The 22,095-nt window shown below is 42.9% G+C and overlaps 1 protein-coding gene across 2 annotated transcripts in view; it reads left to right on the forward strand.

Annotated features, from left to right (window-relative positions):
- Positions 1-6,569: 6,569 nt before the first annotated feature.
- Cdc42 (cell division cycle 42) overlaps positions 6,570-22,095 on the forward strand; it is a 41,697-nt gene continuing 26,171 nt past the window's right edge. For both annotated transcript variants that reach the window (XM_034502103.2, XM_034502102.2), the window contains exon 1: positions 6,570-6,678. The gene's annotated coding sequence lies outside the window, so the exon portion shown is untranslated. The remainder of the gene's footprint in view (positions 6,679-22,095) is intronic.

The following is a 22,095-nucleotide window of genomic DNA, read 5'->3' on the forward strand; positions in this document are numbered from 1 at the left end:
GTATGTGTTTTTTGGGCTGGCCACTTGGCGCTGGACAACCAGTTGGTATGCTCTTCCCGAGGGAGGATCACCTCTCCTTCCACAGCTCGATTCAGATGCCTGTACTTCTTTTTGTAGGCTTGTTGTCTCATGGGCTTTCCCCCTTCCGAGTGGCATGTTAGTGTCCTCTCTTTTCAGCTTATGTTAGGGCAGCCATGTTGGTGAGGCTTTACAAGCATAGCTTCTGATGTTATCAGGAGGTACAATCTCTCAGCAAAGTCTCCCATTCTCTGGCTCATACACTCTCTCGTCCCTTCTTCCATGTTGTTCCCTGAGCCTTAGGTGTGAAAGTGTTTTGTACGTGGATCCGTTGGGACTGCACAACTCTGTGTCTTGGTTGGTTGAAGTTTTCTGTAGTGGTCTCCATCTGTTGCAAAGAGAAGATTCTTTGATGGGGTGCAATCTATGCTTATCAATCATCCTGTTTTGTTTGGTTTTGTTTCTGTTTCTCTCTCTCTCTCTCTCTCTCTCTCTCTCTCTCTCTCTCTCTCTCTTTCTCTTTGGTTTTCGAGACAGGATTTTTCTGTAGCTTTGACTGTCCTGGAGCTCACTCTATAGACCAGACTGGCCTCAAACTCACAGAGACCCGCCTGCCTCTACCTCCGTAGCGCTGGGATTACAGGTGTGCACCACCACCGCCAGGCCATCTTTACTTATTTAAAAAGGCCAGCACAGGCTGACCTAGCATTAGTAGTGGAAATTCTCCTGCCTCTGTCTCCCATGTGTAGGATTAGAAGTGTTTGCCATTGTGCTTGGCTAAAAGATACTTTAATATAATCTTCATGAAATAAAATTTATGAAATATTATTTATGAGAAAAATCAACTTATAAAACAGATGCAAAAATGATGGATGATCACGAAGCAAATGTCCATGCCTTGGTCCTCAAGCCTTGAGCTGTCCTGCTGCATCTCCCATTCCCTTCCAGATGGAAGCCCCCTTGGATGATGCCAGTAGCTTGGTGTTTATGATAATGGTTATGTTTTTTTCTTCTTGTACTTTTACCATCTATGAATCATGGGAAAATGTTCAGTTAGGGTTCACTGAGGGAAATCCCAGGAACACAGATCACAGGGAAGTTCCTTTATGCAGGGCCTGGATCTTCCTGCTTCTCCACAGGCACTGGGGACAGGTAGGGTACACTTAAAGTCTCAAGGCTCCTCCTGCTCATCTCATGGGTTATGTTCAAGGCATCTGCTTGTCCCTGGGATCTCACAGGAGACAGATGCAGCCTGAGCAGACCTGTGAGAGAATATTAGGGCTTACTCAACTTACCCAAGGGCATCCATAGTGCTCTGGGGCTTTTGAAGCAGCAAGGATCACTTTGGGCAGTGGCAGGGACAGTTGGCTTTGTGGAAAGAGTGCCATTCTGTTCATTCACGTGTCATTGTGCAGTGTGTGTGTGTGTGTGTGTGTGTGTTGTGAGGGTCAAATATGTATTCAAGGCAAATGATCTCCCTCTTAGCTATAACTTGTCACATCATTTTCTTCTGAGACAAGTTCTCCTGCAGCTCAGGCTGAACTTGAACTTTTTTTTTTTTTTTTTTTTTTTTTTTTTTTTTTTTTTTTGGTTTTTCAAGACAGGGTTTCTCTATGTAAGCCTGGCTGTCCTGGAACTCACCCTGTAGACCAGGCTGGCCTCGAACTCAGAAATCTACCTGCCTCTGCCTCCCAAGTGCTGGGATTAAAGGCATGCACCACACTGCCTGGCGAACTTGAAGTTTACACATTAAAACATTTCATTCATGGAGAGTGTGTGGTTGCTCATGCACAGGCACACTCAGATGTACCTGTGGAGGCAGGACAACTCTCGGGGGTCAGCTCTCGCCTTCCACCTTTCTGTAGGTTCTGAGATTGAACTCAGGTCATCGGGCTTGTGCAGCAAGTGCTGTACCCACTGAGCCATCTTGCAGGCCCCATGGCATTCTTTAAATTAAAAGATAGCTATTTTACTTATTTATTTATTAGGATTTATTTATTTTATGCATATGAGTACACTGTCGCTGTCTTCAGACACACCAGAAGAAGGCATCGGATCTCATTATAGATGGTTGTGAGCTACCATGTGTTTGCTGGTAACTGAACTCAGGACCTCTGGAAAAGCAGCCAGTGCTCTTAATCTCCCAGCCATCTCTCCAGCCCTTATTTTATTTTCTTATGAGTATGAGTTTTGCTCCCATGTATGTCTGTGTATGGTGTATGTGTGCCTGATACTTGAGGAGGTCAGAAGAGGGTTTTGGATACCCTGGAGCTGGAGTTCCAGATGGTTGTGTGTTGGGATGGTTGTGTGTTGGGAGCCGATTCCTAGCAGAAAGCGGCTATCATCTTTGCGGCCATCTCCAGCCATATACCCTGACAAGAGACTTGTTTTTCAACAGCCCACAACAACTGAGCACACTCTGATAAATATCTTGTTTTTCTCACATAGCTTGTTTTGCTGTTTAGTGCCCTCAGCTGCAAGGCGCATGTGGTAAAGTGTCTTCAGCTGTGTTTCCCTGATTGTTCAGGCCTGCAAGGCATGTGGAAAAGTGTATAAATACCCAGGATTTCCTTTCAATAAAGGAGACTTGATCAGACCCTCTGTCTTGCTAGATCCTGTTGACTGACCCATGGACTGGAGCAGCGGCTTGGACCGGAGCACTTGGCCCCTAAACATGGGGCAGCATGGAGCAGTGTGGGCTGGGACATCTTGGCGTCCCAATGTGGGGAATGGTCCAGGACATCTTGGCGCCTTGGCGCCTAACATGGGGCACGGTATGGGACAGTTGTGAACCTACATGTGGGTACTGAGAATCAAAGGTAGGCCCTTTGGAAGAGCAACCAGTTAGCTCTCTTAGTTGAGCCATCTCTCTAGCCATCAAAGTATCATAGGAATGACTGGGAGGTTTCAGAGCTGCAGCCAAGCTGGTGTGTGTAGGAGAGAAGAGGAGTTGGAGGGCAGTAAAAACAGCAGTGGACCTAGAGACAGGGAGGAGGGAAAACATCCAGGCTGGTGTTGGATAGAGCAGTGTTCCAAGCCTGGCGTGGGGAAGCATGTCTGAGAGCCTAGCCCTTTTGGAGGGGAGGCAGGAGGGTCAAGATTCTGTGGCCACCCTGAGTGGCATGGGTTTGAAGTAAGTCAGAGCAGCGCAGCACCACCCTGTCAAAACCTGGAAAAACCTTAGAGGAGCTCTCATGTGCCTTTGACGTGCTGATAGCCAGGAATCTGGAGATGGGCATGGTATCAGGACCTGGAGGAGATGGAGACCTGGGAGTTATGTAGAGAGGTAATAGAGTGCGGTACTACACAGGGGTAGACAAGGAGAAGAGGGGGGAGACAGAGCAATTTCATCAGTATCCTGGTGTTTGGAGTTGGTGAGATGGCTCTGTGGGCACACCACACTCATAATACAGAACTTTTTTTTTTTTTTTTTTAAAGTTTTGGCTACAACTCCATGAGAAGTAAGCTCAGCACCAGAGGAGGCTTGAAAAAAAAAATTCAAACAATCAGAGGAATAAAAGAGTATAAAAGAGTCATGTTTGTGATAGAAACCCATTCAACCTGGTCCAGGCAGGGGAGGGAATGTGTTGGCTAATGGAACTGAATACTGAATCGAGCCTGTACCCAGTGGATGGCACAAAGCTCCTGGGACTTGCTTTGGCCTATGGCTTTGTGTGGATCCCATCCTCAGGAGTAAGAGGCATGGCTAACAGCTGGGGCAGGATTCACACCTGCCCTCAGCACCGCCATTCATGTCACTGGACAGCTCTCACCAGGCTCCAGGACAGAGTCTCACTGGGTCCCATGCCTGCTGCTGATTTGGCATTGTTCATTGATCAGACCTGGGTTACACATCCATCCCCACAGGTAGGAATGGCTTCAGGTTCATCTCCAGCGCCACATTCAAGCTGGAGTTGAGGGGGCTGGAGAGGTGGCTCAGTGGTTAAGAGCACTGACTTTGAGAGGATTCAATTCCCAGCGCCTACATAGCAGCTCACAACTGTCCGTAACTCCAAGATCTGACACACTCATGCAGACACACACAGGCAAAACGCAATGCACATGAAATAAAAATAAATTATTTTTTTTAAAAAAAGGCTGGAGTTGAGGCATCTTCGAGAGAAATGGCGATGCTGTCACTATGAGAGACAAGGAGTAGATGTCTGAACCAAAACTACAGATGAGGGAGAGTTGGGGACCCTATGATAGCCAGTTTCATGTCAACTTGACACAAGCTAGAGTCATCAGAGAGGAAGGAGCTTCAACTGAGAAAATGCTTTCATAAGACTAGTCTGTAGACGAGCCTGTAGGCTTCTCTTAATTAGTGACTGATGGGGGAGCCCACTGAGCGTGTGCCATCCCTGAACTGGTGGTCCTGGGTTCTATAAGAAAGCAGGATGAGCAAGCAGGGGTTGGGGGGGGAGCCAGTAAGCAGCACCCCTCCATGGTCTCTGCATCAGCTCCTGCCTCCAGGTTCCTGCCCGGCTTGAGTTCCTGTTTTTCTCTCCTTCACCGATGGACTATGATGTTGAAGCTTAAGCCAAGTAACCCTTTTCTCTTGGTCAAGGTCAAGGGTGCTTTCTGACAAAAACTCAGCCCAAGAGACAAAGTACTGAGTTAGTCCTTGTCCTCAGAATAGATGAGGAAAGGCCAAACAGTTGGGTGACATCCCATCAAGATACAGCAGCTGGTGGAAAGGCCAGACATTGTCTGGGACATTCACAGGACTGTGAGGCAGGGTAGAAAGAAAGGACAGAGCCAGCCTGCCTTGGGAAGAGAGAAAGCTGAACTTTCTCTTAAGCTGAAGAAATCGATGCAAGTTTTTGTTTGTTTGTTTTGTAATCACAAATATCCATTTATGATCATCTGAGTGGAGGGTGTGGCTGAGTGGCAGAGACTGAGTCGCTAAGTATTTGGTGGGCTCTGGTTCCTCCCTGGCATCGGAGAAAGGTAAGACAACTTAGATCCCAATAGGGCAAGGCTGCCCACTAGGGTAATGCCCACAGGGTAGAATGCAGCCTTGCTCTAAGAGGGGCTTCGTTTGATCCAGAGCAATGTTTACTGTGCAGCTTTGAGAGAAGTGGGTTGCAGGCTGGGAGGTGGCTTAGTGGGCCAAGTGATTGCCATACAAGTGTGAGGACTTGAGCTCTAATCCCCAGGGCCCACTGAAAGCTGGATGCAGTAACACACATCTGTAGTCTCAGTGTTCTTCCTCCCAAATGCTAAGATACTGACATTCAATGACACACCCTCCTGGATGCCATGCCATGCCCAGTTAAGTGATTTTTTTTTTTTTTTTTTTTTTTGAGATTGGGTGTCATATTCTGTATCCTAAGGCACTCCGAACGTTGTATGCAATCAAGGATCACCATTGATTTTTCTGCCTCCACCTCCCAGGTGCTGGGATTACAGCTGTTCATCCCAGAGCTTGCTTTATTAAAGTGGTGCTGAGAAGCAAATGCAGGGGCTCCATGCATGCTGGGCAAGCTCTCTACCGACTGGGCTAAGTCTCAGGCCACAAACGAATATTATTCAGATAAGGTTTCCTCTAATGTTGGGAAGCATCTGACAGTAGGATAGGACCTTTCTTCTCCGGCAGCTTGTACACGACCAGAGAAGACAGCTATTACACAGGAACCGAGATGAAAGGAAAGAGAAGGATTTGAGAGGTTAGATCCAACCAAAGGGGCCAGGGGAGAGCACTCAGAGTAGACGTAGGGCAAAAGTAGACTTTTGGGGGAAAGTCTTTAGTTCTAAACAAAACCCAGGGTGATATTGAAACTCCCACTCCAAAACAGATAAAGCTGTGCACAGTAAGTCACTTCCTCTCTCAGAGAAGTAAAAAGAGGCGGGACGTGGAGTGTATGCCTACAACCTCAGCACTTCAGAGTTAGAGGCAAGAGGATCAGCAGTTCAAGACCAACCTCTGTTACTTAGTTGTGTTCAAAGCCAGGGTGGGCTAAATGAGACCCTGTCTCAAGATACTGAAAAAAAGATAGCCTGGGTCTACTGATGCATACCTTTAATCCCAGCATTCAGGAAGCAGAGGTAAGGGGATCTCTGAGTTCCAGGCTAGCCTGGGCTCTACAGTAAGTTCCAATACAGCCAGGAATACCCATAAAAAGAAACCCTGTGTCGAAAAACAAAAACACTGAGCCAGTTCATGCATGGTGTGGTACATTTCTTGAAATATCAGAATTCAGGAAGCAGAGGCAGTAGGATCGCTGTGTGTTCTTGGGACAGCCTGGTCTACACAGCCATTCTAGGACAGCAAGGACTACATAATGACATCCTGTCTCAATAAAATAAACAAAAATATAAAAGTAAACATATTTACAACACTTTTCTTCACGAAGTTGCAAGAATCAAAATAAACTTTAGTTACAACACTGTGCACATTACCGTTCATAGTTTTATTACGGATAAAATCACCATTAAAAGGCGCAGAAAGCTAACCTGAGCATGCAAGGAACGCAGCCCGCGCGTGCGCGACAAGGGGCGGAGCCCAGGCGGCCTCAGCCCCTTCTTTCTCTTTGTCCCTCCCACTTCCGCGGGTACCCAACCATGCGTCCCCTGCGTGCTGACGTCAGGCGCGTGCCCCTGTCCGGCAGCCGAGGAGGCCCCGCGCAGTGCTGCCAACGCCCCGGCGGAGAAGCTGAGGTGAGTGCGGGGCCCGAGTAGCCTCCCTGCGGGAGCGTCTTCTGCGCTGCCCGGTCCCCTTCGCGTGCCCCCCGTCCTCCCTCGGTTCTCGAGGACGCTCGCGGGCGGGAGCATCCCGGTGCTTGCGGACGGCGGGCCGCGGGGGAGGGGTTGCCGGGTTCGCGTGCGCCCGGCGGCCCGGGTTCTGAGGGGAACGAGGCGAGGTCGCGGCGAGGCTTGGGGCCGAATGGCGGCGAGGCGCGGCCGGGGATGGCGGCAGCTGAGGGCACAACCCGGCCGAGCTGTCAGCGGCGGCGGGAGAACGGGGCACACCCATCCCACCCGCTCCCCTCCCCCTCCGGCCGCCCGCGGGCTCCAGGGGCCCCGGGGCGCGGGGTGGGGGGACGTGTGGTCAGGACCGGGGTCGGAGGCCGGGGGCTGGCTCTCTGTTGTGGGCCTCGACTTCCTGCTTCCCGGGCCCCGCCGCGGACGCGTTGCGGCTGGCGGGGGAGGGGAGCGGAACTGCGGCCGCAGGGCCGGCCCGGGGCCGAGGTGACGGACCGGGCGGCTCTGCGCCTGCGCCCCTCGGCGGTCTCTGGCCCCGCGCGGTGTCCTCTCCTGCCCCGCGGCTCCCGGGGCTCTCCTGTTGGGGCCGGCCTCTTTGCCTTCCGGGACCTGCCTAAGCGCCTCCCGAAACCCCGCCTGGCCACTTACTCAGTTCCTCATCACTAGCAGGAAATTTTCTTTGTTGGTTATTATTATTTTTTAAATTCCTCTTTCCACCCCTTTAACTCCGGGAGAAATTCAGTGTGGAAGATTACGTCATCGCAGCATAAGGGGTGAGAGTTTTAACTCCTACAAGTCAGGGCTCACCAGATTTAAGACAGCATCTTGCGGCCTTAGTGGGTCACTCCACCCAGTACTTTGGTTCAGAGTAAGGTGGCAGGTTTTTTTTTTTTGTTGAAATCCTGTTGCCTGTCTTCAGGCTGCCTAAGATGCACCTAAAGTAAAAAAGATTCAAAATCTCAGATTTAGGTTATTTTGGTTAGGGAATATATATACACTGTCTGCAGTCACTTGTGTAGATACGAACTTTAAAGGACTTCTTGGCTGTACTCGGGTGAATTGCAGGAGCAATTCTTTGCCACACTGACTAATTGTGACTTATCCGATGTAAAGAACCCAAATTCAGTGCATGGTTTGAAGAGTGAGTTGAAGAGAGAATTTAGTTATACACTAGTGTTGAAGAATATTAACATTGCAAAGCAAATGAGATCCAGTGTGTAGTGCATCCCTGTCAGGGTGGCTCATGTTTGAGCAAGACTTTTCCCATTATTGCTCATTTGTATAGAAAACAGTATTGTTTGTTAAACTCTGGAGTGCTGGATTCAAATGGGCTTTCTGTAGTTTGTAGGTGTGGAGCTTGAATCTTCCAAAATACATTTGTTAGCCTTAATGTGACATCTGGGAATATAAATTTGGAGTATTTATCTACTATTGTGGTTTTTTAGCCTATATTTTAAAAAGTTTATATGGGCACCAATTTGGTTTTTTTTTTTTTTTTTTTTTTCTTTTTTTAATTAACTAGTCTGGGCTGGTGAGATGGTATAGTGGATAATAACACTTGTCAGACAGGCTTGACTACCTTAGTTGGGTCCCCCAGAACCCAAGGTGGAAGGAGAGAATCCTCTCAAAAGTTGTTCTCCATTGGGCCTTAGTGGTCCAGCCTTTAATCCCAGTGCTGGGGAGGCAGAGGAAAATTCTATGAATTTGAGGCCAGACTTGTCTACACAGCCTGTCTTGCAAAAACAAAAACAAAAGCTGTCTTCTGATTTTCACATTCTTCCCAGCCTGCATGTGTACACATAAATAAATGCACACAATAATAAGAATTAAAAACATAATTAGTTTGAATTTGTAAGTTTTAGACCAAGGCAAGGCCTAAGAGATAGAGATTGGTAACTGAGTATTTAAAAGGAGTTTTTTTAAAACAATAATTTGTTCAACACCCCAAAGTGCCTTATATTTTGTTCAACTCTTTTGTTTAAATTCAAGATGTTTTCATATTGAGACAATACCTGTGCTTAGTAAACACATTCCCTAGTAATTAGTAATTCATGTAAGTAAACCCATCAAGACTAAATCCGAAAGTTTACAAAGTTTACAAATATTTACAATACAATTGTTTTTTTTAGGAATATTTTTGTACTTGAAATATTTTACAGACTGTTTTATTTCAAATTTTCATACATGTATGCAGAATTTATATTTTGACCACACTCATCCCTGTCTCCTCCTTTGCCTCTCAGCCCTCTTCCTTCAGCGAGTCCACCTCCCAACTCTTGTTCTTTTTTGTGACCCACTGAGTCTAATGCCGCCCCACATTTCTAGTTATTTTTATGATATGTATACTGCTAAATTTTTTTTTTGTCTAAAAGCTGTTAAAAACTATGTACTTTGTCTTTTTGGAGGAAAAATTTGGGCTTGGAAGAACAAGTCAAACTTTTATTCATAGGGCTATAATTTAAATGGTTCTCTCGTTTTAGGTTTTTGTTTTTTCTTAAGAGGATAAGGGACATTTAATTACTTTAGGCTACAAGATCTCTTATGAAAGGGAACACTTCATATTGGGTACATTTTTCTCACATAAACAGCTCTTCTATATTCCTCAATGTAAAAGGGCTATTCTTTATTTCTGTGATACTGACTTTTCAGTCTTTGCAAAATATTTGCTGTCAGTTTTCCCTAATCGAACATAAGTAAGTTGTGGGCAGTCAGGGCTTTGACTTGGTATGGTTATTCTGTATCCCTGGCATCTAAGATACTGCCATACATATGGTGGGCTTTAATATTTGTTGAATGAGTAAATTTGGTAGTCAGAGGGCTACTCATTTACTGCACATCCTATAGGCCTTCCTGTTTGTTGCTTAAGATTTGATTACTTATGTGCCTGGTTAACCTATCCAAATCTGGACTCACTGAAACTTGCTAAGCTCTTCTTGCTTGACCTTACCCATCTGTTTAGTACAGTGTTGTCTGCAGCTGCACTATCTGGAAAGTTTGCCATCAATTAGAAAGTCATTATTCTTTTATTCTCCTCAAACAAATCCAGACTTAACCTTTGTTTCCTCATCTTCCTGTATTTCTGTGTTTGCAAATAGCTTATTTCTGCCCCCTTCTTCCCCCCTGCTGTGTCAAGTTTCCTGGTCATGTGATGTTTTGCCCCTTGTGAGTTTCTACTTTTAGTTGCTCATCTCTTCTATCTAAAGTATTTTTACTGAAGCGGTTTTTTTTTTTTTTTTTTTTTTTTTTTTTTTTTTTTTTTGTTAGTGCTGTTCTACTTTGCCACTGCTGGTATTAGTTTAAGGTGTCAAGAGTTCCTCTTTACTAGTTACCCTGGGACATTGGTCTCAGACTGTTTATTCCTTGAAGAGACTAAATGTTTTGTCACCTATACATGGTGTCCTTCCTTGCAGTTTTGAGAATAATTAAGCTGGTCAAGGCTAGCACATCCCTGTAATTTTAACACTTGGAAAGTACAGACAGATCTGGAAGAAGTTTAAGGCTAACCTTGGTGACATGTAGTTCTAGGCTAGTCTGAATTACATGAGACCATGTCTATTACCAAGGTTAGCCTTGAACTTTCCTTACTTTTAGCTCTCTTTCAGTAGCTAAGGTTACAGACTTGAGCTGCCAGGCCCAGCTTAGAATTAGTGTGTTTCAAGATTTATTTTGTATGAATGAGTATTTTGTTTGCTTGTGCGTATGTGTGTGTACTTTGTGTGTGCCTGGTGCTTACAAAGGTCAGAAGACGTGGTGGGATCCCCTGGCACTAGAATCACTAGAATTGTGCGTGCTGGGAACTAACCTGAGTCTTCTGCAAGAGTAACAAGTAATCTTAACAGAGGGACCATCTGTCCAGCATGATCATTTTCTTCTATAACTCAATACCTAGATTAGTTGTTAATGTTGCAGTGTTAGTACACTGTCAAAGAATGAGAACTTAGGACTTGTCTGTGCTGCATATTATTTTTCTTTAACATTTCCTGCTTCTTATACATCATTTTCTTGAGGCTCTTCATTGCCATTTGTTGCATAAGTTCTGCTGATGTGTGTTCTTGAGTTGCTGTTGCTTAGGGTGGTTAGAAGCATAGGTTTGGGAGCCAGACTCTTTGAGTTGAAATCCTTGATCTGTCATTTATTAGCCATGTGCAATTTTAGGTCATGCCTTGTGACTTCAGTTTATCCTTTGAAAAATGAGACTAGCAAGCCTGGCAGGTAACTCACGACTATAATCCCAGCGCTTAGAAGGAGGAGACAGAAAGATGAGTTTAAGGTCAGCTTAAGTCTTGGCCATAGGAGTTAGATGGCAGTCTGAGCTACATGAGACCTGTCTCAAAAAAAAAAGAGAAACAAAAAATGAGGCTAGTAACAGCACCTGCCTCACAGTGTGGAAGATTGTATCAGTTAATGTATGTGACATGTTTTTAAGACTACTTACCTGCAGGCAGAGCTGTGTAGGTGTTTGCTTTCACTGTTACTATCTCCTAGGCCCTACCCCTTGACCTTTAGAAGCTGTGTTTATTTCAGGTAAATTTTTTTATATAACCTTTCCTCCTGAAGACTAATCTCATGAATCTTATAAAAATTCCAAGTGGAGATTGTTATCTCTTTTACATTTTTTGTTCTTGTTTTTTTTTTTTTTTTTGTTTGTTTGTTTTTGTTTTCCACTGTCACAGAACCAAATACTTGCAGGGGCTGCAGATGTGGTCCAGAATAGTTTATTAATATGGCCCAACATAAAATTGTAAACATGACTTAAAATCGGAGTTGTGGGGTGTGTGTGTGATTTAAAATAAATGTTCATGGGTACATTGCTGTGGAGTTAAGAGGACAGCTTTGTCAATTTTATGCCATCAATATGGGTTTTGGCAATTGAACTCAGATTATTGGGTTTGCATAGTAGAAACTATTATCCTCTGAGCTATACAGCTAGTACTTTTCTTATTTCTTTGAGACAGGGTCTCCTGAATCCCAAACAAGCCTTGAAATCATTGTGAGGTTACATTGATTTTGAATTTCTGGTTTTTCTGCTCCCACCTCCCAAATACTAGGATTAGAGGCATGTACTGCTACTATGCTAGGCTTATGTGGGTATTGGAGATCAGGGCTTCATGAATGTTGGGCAAGCACTCTGTCAACCAAGCTGCATCCCTAGCACATAGCCCATTTAAAAAAAAATATTTAGAGGCTGGAGAGATGGCTCAGCAGTTAAAAGTACTGGCAGTTCTTCCAGAGATCCTGAGTTCAATTCCCAGCACCCACATGGTGGCTCACAACCATCTGTAATGGGATCTAATGACCTCTTCTGTCATGAAGACATATGTGCAAATAGAGCACTCATATACATACAAAAATGAATGAATAAATAAATAAATAAGTTAATAAGTTAAAAAAAATCTGTTAGTCATGGTGGTGTAAGCCTTGATTCCAGCATTTGAGAAGCAAAGGCAAATCTGAGTTTGAGGGCAGCGTGGTCTCCATAGAGAGACACCCAGTGCTACATAGTGAAACTTGGTCTCCAAAACAACAGCAACAACAATAAACCACATTTATTTACTGTGTATGTGCATGTGTGCATACGTGGAGGTCAGAAAACAAGTTAGGGAATTAGCTCTTTTCTTGCCCAAATGGGTCTGGGTATTGAACAAGGCTGTCTAGCTTTTGAGGCAACCACCTTTGTCTTCTGAGCCATATCCTGGCCTATACTGCCATTTTTAAAGGCACCTGAGTGTCCTCAGGGTTTGGTTTATAAGGATCCTTGAACCAATCTTTCCAGGAATCAAGTATGATTGTAGTTGTATCCTCCAAGAATGATAGCATAGTGGCTATACACTTGTTTAACTTTAAAACTGTAGATGAGGATTAGGAATAAAGCTTTTCACTGATTAGAACAATACCAGTTAATATTTTTCCAACAAAACTGCTTGTTGTTTAAGATACTTTTTCTAAGAATTATGATCCTTTAATCAGGACTTGGGCAGATAATCTTTAACAGTATACAAAAACTTTTCAATTCCCTTATGAACAGTCAAAGTCACTATAAAATACAGTGAAGTTGTTACCTGATGCTCTGAATAGGCATGGTTACAGTGACATTTCATGTTAGCAGGTTGTTAATGACTTTTCACAAGTTGACCTTAACTTTTAGGAAATGAAAAAAATGACAGAATTATCAGTTTGAAGATCCACAGAAGGAACCACTGTGGGGCTAGAGAGAGCTGACTTAATGGTTTAAGCATTGGCTGAATTTTTTTTTTTTTAACAGTATTAGAATTTGGTTACCAGTACTTGTGTGGCTCAAAACTATTTTTAGCTCTAGCTCCTAGAACACCTATACATATGTGTGCATTCTTCTCTCTCTCTCTCTCTCTCTCTCTCTCTCTCTCTCTCTCATACACACATACACACCCTTCTTTTGAAGACCATGATTTTGTGTCACTGCAAAGCTTAGATTGTTTGATACACTATCAGAACTAATTTTAGGAGACTGGAGAGATAGATAAGTGGTTAAGACCCCTTACTGTTCTAGAGGACCCAGGTTAGATTCCTGGCCTCCACATACCAGCTCACAGCCACCTGTAACTATCCTCTGTGGGTTCTGCATATACGTGGCTGTAGGCAAAACAGTGGCATACACACTAAATACAAAAACAATTTTAGGGGATCAGGGTTTAACTTTTGTCTGGTTTACAAGGGATTTAGGGATTGGGAAGATAGCTCTGTGTGTACATCTTAAGTGTGAGGAATGTCAGTGGTCATGTATCCCATCTGTAATACAGCTTGAGAGACAAGTAAGAGATCTGATCTCCAGAGCAAGCTGGTTAGCAAGACTAGCACATTAGTGAGCTTTGTGTTTGACTGAGACACTGCATTAGTGTATAAAGGTGGAAGGGATAAAGGAGGATTTTCAGGTATCAACCTCAAGTGTCTGGATCCACATGAAACATGCATATATACATATGTACATACCACACAGGAAACTGAGAAAAGAAAAGGGAGTTAAGTATGTGTTGATGGTGGAAAGGGAGGAAGATAGAAATGAATTTGGATTTTCCCACATGAGTGCATTTGTCCTGAGGTTGGAATTGTGCCAGTATCAGGGAATCCCGCCTCCTGAGAACCAGCAGGGAACAGTGCTTTCCTCCCACATCAGTAAGGTTTAGGAAACATTCTGTTAGTGAGGCATTCTTCCATCCAAAACAATGAAATGTTCTGTGTGCTGTCAAAATATTTTAACAAAAATGTAAAAGAAAGTTCTACATTTTTATACAGTTTGATAAGGCATTACAAAGTCACTAGAAGTACATGGTAACCAAAAAACACACACACTTCCCATCCCCAGCAACTTCAGCTTTTTCTGCTTGGTCTGTTTGTCTTCTCCATGTTTTGTGGTGTTTTTGCTATTCTACCACAAAGATGCCTTCCTCTTCTCCTTTCTGTAGAGGCCTCATAGACAACCCCATGTATCTTTTAGCTTTTGTTCTGTATACTTTAGCTTTATCACCTTCAACATTCCCATCAGCCTTTGGGCAACACTATAATGGAGGTGACAAGCACAGGATATATGCTTTGATTTATCTGAGGGTGGCTTTTATTGCTGCATCCAATTTCTTTTTGATTCTTTATGCAGATAGCAATAGATCAGGATGCTAGAGGAATATATTATAAAGAGTTTTGAGTCCAAAGAACAAGTTTTGACTTGATGCATGTCTAAACCACTCTCACTGTCTCAATTTGGGAACTTCAGTACTCTTTGAGTGACAGTCACAGTTCTAAGTGTTGGTGGTAGAGCAGTGACTGAAAAAAGACTGAGACAAATCTGTCATAAAATGTACATGCCAGTGTATTGGTTGGAGGTAAGGGTTTGGAGAAAAAAAAGGTGAGTAAGACTTAGTAGCATGTCTTTACCCACTGAGCCGTCTCCTAAGCTCTAGTATGGCTGCCCTCTCTCCCTTCCTTCCTCCCCCTGTAAAGTTGAGACACAGGGTCTCATATGGCCCAGATTGAACACCTTTTTCTGGCCTCTACAGGCACCAGGCACACATAGTGCAGACATACATGCAGGCAAAACAGCCATACTAATTAAATTTTTAAAAATAATAAACTTTAAAAAAAGAGACAAAACCAGACAAAGCCAAAGTAAAAGCTGTACTTAAGGCATGTAAGTATCTCACTAACTTGTGTAGTTAATATAACAAGCCCAGTAAAACAGAGGTTTAGTTCCTAACCTATGTTCTGGTAGATGAGATTTCCTAGTTGCTTAGTTTCTGTCTATTTATTTTTGAGACTTTATTACTGTCTGTAATTTTGTTGTTTATTTTGTTTTGTTTTTTGAGGCATGGTTTCTCTCTGCAGTTCTTGCTGTTTTGGAAAGTAACCGTACTTCTGGCTACTTTATTGGTTTGTTTCTTTCACTATCATCCTACTTCACCCTTATCAACACTAGGCAGGAGAGAAAGAAGGTCAGAGAGGAAAGGGACTTAAACTGCTCATTAAGGGCATTGAGTTCCTTGGGGCAGGTTTTTTTTTTTTTGTTGTTGTTGTTGTTTTGTTTGTTTTGTTTTGTTGTTCTTTGGTTTTGACAGGGTTTCTCTGTATAGCCCTGGCTGTCCTGGAACTCACTCTGAAGACCAGGCTGGCCTCAAACTCAGAAATCCATCTGCCTCTGCCTCCCAAGTGCTGGGATTAAAGGGGTGCACCACCACTGCCTGGCTTACTTACAGTTTTTTGAGACAGGATTTCCCTTCTCTTTGTAACCCTGGCTGTCCTGGACCTCATGTTACTTTAGATAGGCTGGCCTCGAACTCACAGAGATTCACCTGCTTTAATTAAAGGGGTATGCCTCCACTGGACTGTCTCTTTTTAAAAAGAGTTAATTAAAAAAAATTAATTAGAATGGGTGTTTGCCTGCATGTATGCCTACGTTATGTGTGTTCCTGTTGCCTGTAGACGCCAAAAGATGTTCAGTCTCCTGAACTGTAGTTACAGACAAGCTTACATGTGAGTGCTAGGCATCCAACCTGGGTCTGCTGGAAGAATGGTCAGTGCTCTTAACTCCTGAGTCATTTCTCTAGTCTCTGATTGTTTTTTGCTAAACCTTTCTTCCTTTTGAAGAAATCTGAATAAATAATCTGCAGGGGGGCTAGCTTTGTATCTTGCTTTTTAAAATTTTATGAATTAGAAATCTTCTGTAATGTCACTGTAGAGATTTTCAAGGACTCCATAAAAATATCACAGATATCATTAATCACAGTTCTGGAGGCTGGTAGTCTGAGATTGTGTTGATATGGTTATTATCTTTTGAGGGTCTCTTTAATGAATTGCGCTGTTGTCTCCCTTTCTTCCTTTCCCTTTTGTGTGTGTGTGTGTCCCCATATTCAGAGCCCAGAGGTCTTACTGAACCTGAAACTTCCCTCCCTAGTCTCTTCATCCCTTCCTTTTTTCTTCCCTTTCCTCCCCTCCACTCTCTTTTCCTGAGACAGGTTTTCTCTGTGATTCAGGGTTTCTCTGTGTAGCCCTGGCTGTGCTGGAACTAACTCAGGTTGGCTTTGAACTCAGATTCACCTTCCTCTATCTTCCAAGTGCTGGAATTAAAGGTGTCAGACACCATTGTAGGGGTGCCTCTTCCCTTCGACACAGTCTTACTCTTAAGCATGTTCTAGCCTGGTCATTACTATGTTGTCCAAGCTGGCCTTGAAGTTGTAGTTATCTTCCGGCCTCAGTTTACCAATCACTAAGATTACAGATGTGTTCTACTGAGCCAGTTTTGTTATTGTGGTTAGGGTTGTCTGTGCTGGGGATCATACCTACACTTTTTCTACAAATACTCTTTGTCACTGCATTAAAACTTAATGACCCAATCCCTAATCTTTCCTTAGAAATACACTAGTCATGGATAGGGCCCATCCATAGGATCTCATTTTCCTTAATAACCTCTTTAAAGGCCATGCCATTAAAGACTTTTATCTTTTTTGGAAATGGGGTCTCACTATGTATCTCTGGCTGGCCTGAATTTTCTTTGTAGATCAGGCTGGGTGAGAATTAATAGAGACTTTGCTTTTCAAATGCCAGATTAAAAGCATTGTCCCACTATTCCCTGAACAGAAAAATTTCTGAAGTATTAAAGATTAAGACTTCAACATACAGATTTTGATGGAGACTTAGTTTCCGCATAGCAGATAGTATAGCTTCTGCTTTCACACTTGATCTTAGCCAAAGGTGGAAAAGTGATTACCTCATGCTTTAAAATATTTTCATGGCATTTCTTTGTATTATAGCCTTTTCTATTGGGTATATGGTCAGTCTTGTCTTTTGCTCATATAAGCAAGGTTGCTGCGAGCATCCTTGTTTTATAGACCTTATTTTTTGTGGAGGTAGGGTTAACAGTGGAATGTCAGGTCAAAGAATGTACAAATTTTGGATTTTTGCCCTGGCATGGGAGACTTCTTTTTGGCTTTGCCCCCTCCCCTCCAAATGCATGCATGCACACAAAAATCTTTTGCTTTAGGTGTATGAATGTTTTTCTTGCATATATGTCTGTGTACCACACATGTACCTGATGCCCCACAGAAACTAGAAGGCCTGGAATATGTGATCTGGCATGCTTCTCATATCAGAATGGACCAATGGCAGCCAGTGTGCTCATTCTGTAGTATTTTCCACATACTGTGCCCAACTAGTATTATTGCTCTTGTAGTAATGGACACCAATTTTGGTCAATACACAGCAAAGTATTCTATGTCAGATTTCCTCACTGCTAACCAGTAAATGGCAAAAATGACTAATTTTGCTCTGCCCTTTCTTCTCTTTGTCCTCAGAGTCTGCCTTCGTCTATACTTTGCACTTTGCATAGCAAGTTGTAACCTAGAATTGACCTACTCTAGAGACACTTCTTGCTGTCTTTGTGGCCACCATTTTTCTCCTTAGGTGTGGATAGCCTTCAATGAAGAGCAGCTGCCAAGATAGCGGAGAAACTAAAATCTAGGCCTGTTATTTTTAAAATGTTAATGTTTGTGTAGTAGGTCCTAATAGTTTGAGGGCAAATCTTAGTGTAATCTCCTTTCTTCTTACTAAATAGTTTATTAATGTTCATTTTGTTTTCAGGAGTGTATATTTGGTTTTTTCTTCATGCTATAAAATGTATCTTGATATGACAGAATGCTTAGGTAGGAGTCTCTTTTTAAACTAAACTTTTTTTTTTATATGTATGAGTTTTTTGCTTGCATGTATGTTTGTATATCATGTATGCATTGCCCCCAGAGGCCCATGAAATTGTAGTTATAGATGATTTTTAGCTTCCATAGGATGTGGGGAATCAAACTTGGGTTCTCTGGAAGAACAGCCAGGGCTTTTAACTAGGCACCTGTTTTGCTTTTTTTGAGACAGGGTCTTACTTAATAGACAGTCCAGGCTGTCCTAGTCATTATGTTGCTCATATTGGTCTTGAGCCAATAGCAGGCCTCCTGCCTCAACTTCACAGTGCTGATGGATAATAGGTCAATGCCACTGCAGGTGCTCTGAATTCTTACCAGATCCAGCAAGTCCAACACTTGAGTTCAGATCCTCCTGGAAATGAATGTGGAAGTAGAGAACTGACTGATAAAAGTTGTCCTCTGACCTCCCTATTCGCACGATGACACATGCACACATTGTATATACATGCATAAATTTAAAAAGAAGTTAGTGTTACTTGTCTTTGAAAATCTCATGCTTCCCTCGATATTATTACTTTAGATAACAAACATTTTTGTCTGTCTGTCTGTTTTTGAGACAGGGTTTCTCTGCCCTGGCTATCCTGGAACTGACTCTGTAGACCAGGCTGACCTTGAACTCAGATCTGTTTGCCTCTCAAGTTCTGGGATTAAAGGTGTGTGCCACCATGCCTGGCTGATAACAATGTTTAAAGGTATTAAACCTATTTATTTATTTTTTTCTTGCTCCATATTTGCTACTGTGAGAGGGAGATAAAGAGGAGCCTGCTTTTCAGAGGGCATAGTTTAGAATGGATAAAAGTGGGGATAAGGTAAGGTAGCTTGATCATGTGATTTAATCAGTGGGTGAATGCCTACTGTATGGCTGGTATTTTGGACATACAGCAGAGTCCTTGTCCTTTAGAATACAATGGGAAGTATGTTAGTTTTAGTATTTTTGTTGAATGGGGAGTGAATATGCACCCACTATAACACATAATCAGTTTGCTCCTTCTATCACATGGGTCCCAGGGATGGAACTCCTGTAGAGTTGTCAGGCTTTGCAGTAAGCATGTTTACTGAACTATCTTGCTGCATCTGTCTCCTTTACTGCAGCAATACAAATAAGCAAGATAATTTAAAATTACAACCATACTATAGGAAATAAACTGGTTGCTATAGAGTGTAAGGAGGAGGTATATTTACTTTTCTATTTACTTTTCTATTGCTGTGATATCATGACCAACACCACTTATAGGAGAAGACTTATTTGGGTTTCTGGTTTCAGAAGGTTTAAGAATCCGCTGGGAAGCATTGCAGCAGCAGGCAGCATGGTATCTGGAGCAATAAACTTAACAGTTCATGTCTTAAACCACAAGCAGGAAGTAGAGAATGAGGAAACTAGGAAATCTCTAAGCTTCTCCTCCTACATATTTCCTCCTACAAGGCTATACCTTCTAAACCTCCCAAACAGTGCTACCAACTGGGGACCAAGTCTTCAAAGTTCTGAGCCTATGAAATACATTCTCACTCTGTAGACCAGGCTGGCCTCGAACTCAGAAATCCGCCTGCCTCTGCTTCCCAAGTGCTGGGATTAAAGGCGTGCGCCACCACTGCCTGGCTGAAATACATTCTCATTCAAACTACCACTGGAGGAAACTGACTTTGGATTGGATAGTTAGAGAAAAATTTCCTGATGACTGATTTGGACTGAGGTGTGAGGGAGAATATGCAAGAACAATGGAAAAGGAGGCTGGAGAGTTTACTCAGTGGTGAAGAATACTTGTTGGCTTAGCAGAGGCCCAGGGTTCAATTCCCAGTACTCATGTGGTAACTCATAACTACCTATAATTCCAGTCCCAGGGAATCATCAGCCAAAACACGTATGGGATAAAATAATCTAAGAAAATTATTTTTAAAAGATAGTGGTAAAAGGAGTATTGTTAAAGACATGAAGGCAGGCAGCTTGGCATGTTTGAATACACATGAGGCCTAAAGTATGGTGAGCAAAGGAAAAAGGATGAAAAGTTTAGAGCCCAGAAGGGCCTTGCTGTGGAAGCTGTCTTTGTGCTGTGATAGAGAAATACTGAGGACTAGCTAATAACAGAAGCTAAGTTCTCATTATCTGGAAGATGAGATGTTCAAAGATCAAGGTGCTGGCAGATTGCGGTTTTTTTTTTGTAGGACTGGCTTTCAAGTAAATAGATGGTGCTTTTTTTGTTGATCTTATTCACTAGTTAATACTTAATCCTCTTCCCAAAGGGCCCCCACCCCCCCACCCCCCCATGCCATTGCCACAGAGGACTTAGGGTTTTGTCATGAGATTTGGAAGGATTCATTTATTGTAACCTTGGCTGCTTTCTGTCAACCTCAGCTGAGGTAAATGTAGGCGTTAACTGGTTTTTTTTTCTCTCTCTCCCCCCTCATTCCTCCCTCTCCCTCCCCCCCCGTGTGTGTGTGTGTGTCTGTCTGTCTGTCTGTCTGTCTGTCTAATGTACGTTGGTGTTTTTCCTGTCACATTCTGTCTTTGTGAAGGTGTTGGATCCCCTGGAACTGGAGTTACAGACAGTTGTGAGCTGCCATATAGGTGCTAGGAATTGAATCGGAGTATTCTGGAAGAGCAGTCCGTGAGTGCTTTTAGCACTCATCTCTGCAACTCTAATTCACATTTAAAAAATTTTAAAAACATTTATTTTATGTGTGTACACTGTTGCTCTCTTTAGACACACCAGAAAAGAACATCGGATCTTATTACAGATGGTTGTGAGCCACCATGTGGTTGCTGAGAGTTGAACTCATGACCTCTGGAAGAGCAGTCAGTGCTCTTCACTGCTGAGCCATCTTTCTAGTCCCCAATCCACTTTTTTTTTTTTTTTTTTTTTTTTTTTGAGGTGGGAAGATCTACCTTTGATCTGGGCCTCACCTTCTAGTTGCAGTGTATATGAAGGATATGGAAGATGCTTTTGCTCTTTGCTCACTTGTTCTCATTGGCAAGTCCATTCCTTTATAGGCATTAGTTCCTACCTCAGGGTTCTGGTATATACTAAAGACCTTCTGAATCGTCGAGCCTTTAGGGTTGTGGACTGAACAGTTACTGGATTTTGGGCCTTTGGTTGATAGACAGTCATTGTTGGACTACCTAGACCACAGCTTGCTGGCCATTCTTCTTGTTCTGTCTGTCTGTCTGTCTGTCTGTCTGTCAGAATAGATGGGGGATGGATGGGTAGATAGGTGGGTACCTGAGTAGATGGATGGATGAAGGCAGACAGGTAGGCAGGATATTACATTATGTATATTTGGATGGATGGGTAGATGGGTGGATGGATGGATAGATAGATAAATATTCCTCTAAAGGAATCCTGACTGAGCAGATTTTGGTACTAGAAGTGGTTCTAGAGCAATGGAAGTATAAGGTTGAATATTTTAAGTATTTGCCAACACCTATTGTTACTGAAACCTCTCCTAAAAGCTTGGAGAGTACTGAAAGCCCATGATATGAACTTTTTTTTTTTTAAACTTAAAGAGACAAATGCATATATTATCCCAATTCACCAATTTCAAGATACAAAGTATCTAAATATTCTATATAAAACTTTTGACAGTTTGTGGAAAAATAAGGAAAATGATGACGCTGGTTGGTTGGTTCTAGCATCTCTGGATAAATTGGCAGCGTTTTGGGCTCTGTGATAAAATTAGTCAACTTCTAGCGTCTCAGAATATAGTGAAGGATAACAATAAACTCAGTAATAGGCTCTAGATGCACATAAACAATTTACAGGTTTCTAAGTGTGTCCTGGAAGAGAATCTTCTCTCTTGTAGCCACAGAGCTCTCAAGTTGTGGAAAATGAAACCAATTCTCATTTTAAGACTGGACGAGTTACAGTAAAAATTGAAGCCCCACACAGTTAAAGGGCATTAATTCATAGAGTGAGATTCCGAAATTTAGGATGGAAGAATGGGGGAGGACCATCTGAGGCTGAGAACTTTGAATTCTCAGGTTTCTCTTGGGTTTATTTCATCTAAGGAAGTAATCCCCACTCTCTGCTGAAGATATACTCTTACCCACCCCCTAAAATACTGTCTTTTCTACCTTTGACTAGGGAAATTAATCTGTCATTGCTAAACCAGCAGTGGCTTTCCCTGAAAGAGATGCTAGTCAAGACAATACCGATGTCCTTCAGGGCCC

This window comes from Arvicanthis niloticus, chromosome 5 (assembly GCF_011762505.2).
Source record: "Arvicanthis niloticus isolate mArvNil1 chromosome 5, mArvNil1.pat.X, whole genome shotgun sequence".
Classification (NCBI taxonomy): Eukaryota; Metazoa; Chordata; class Mammalia; order Rodentia; family Muridae; genus Arvicanthis; species Arvicanthis niloticus.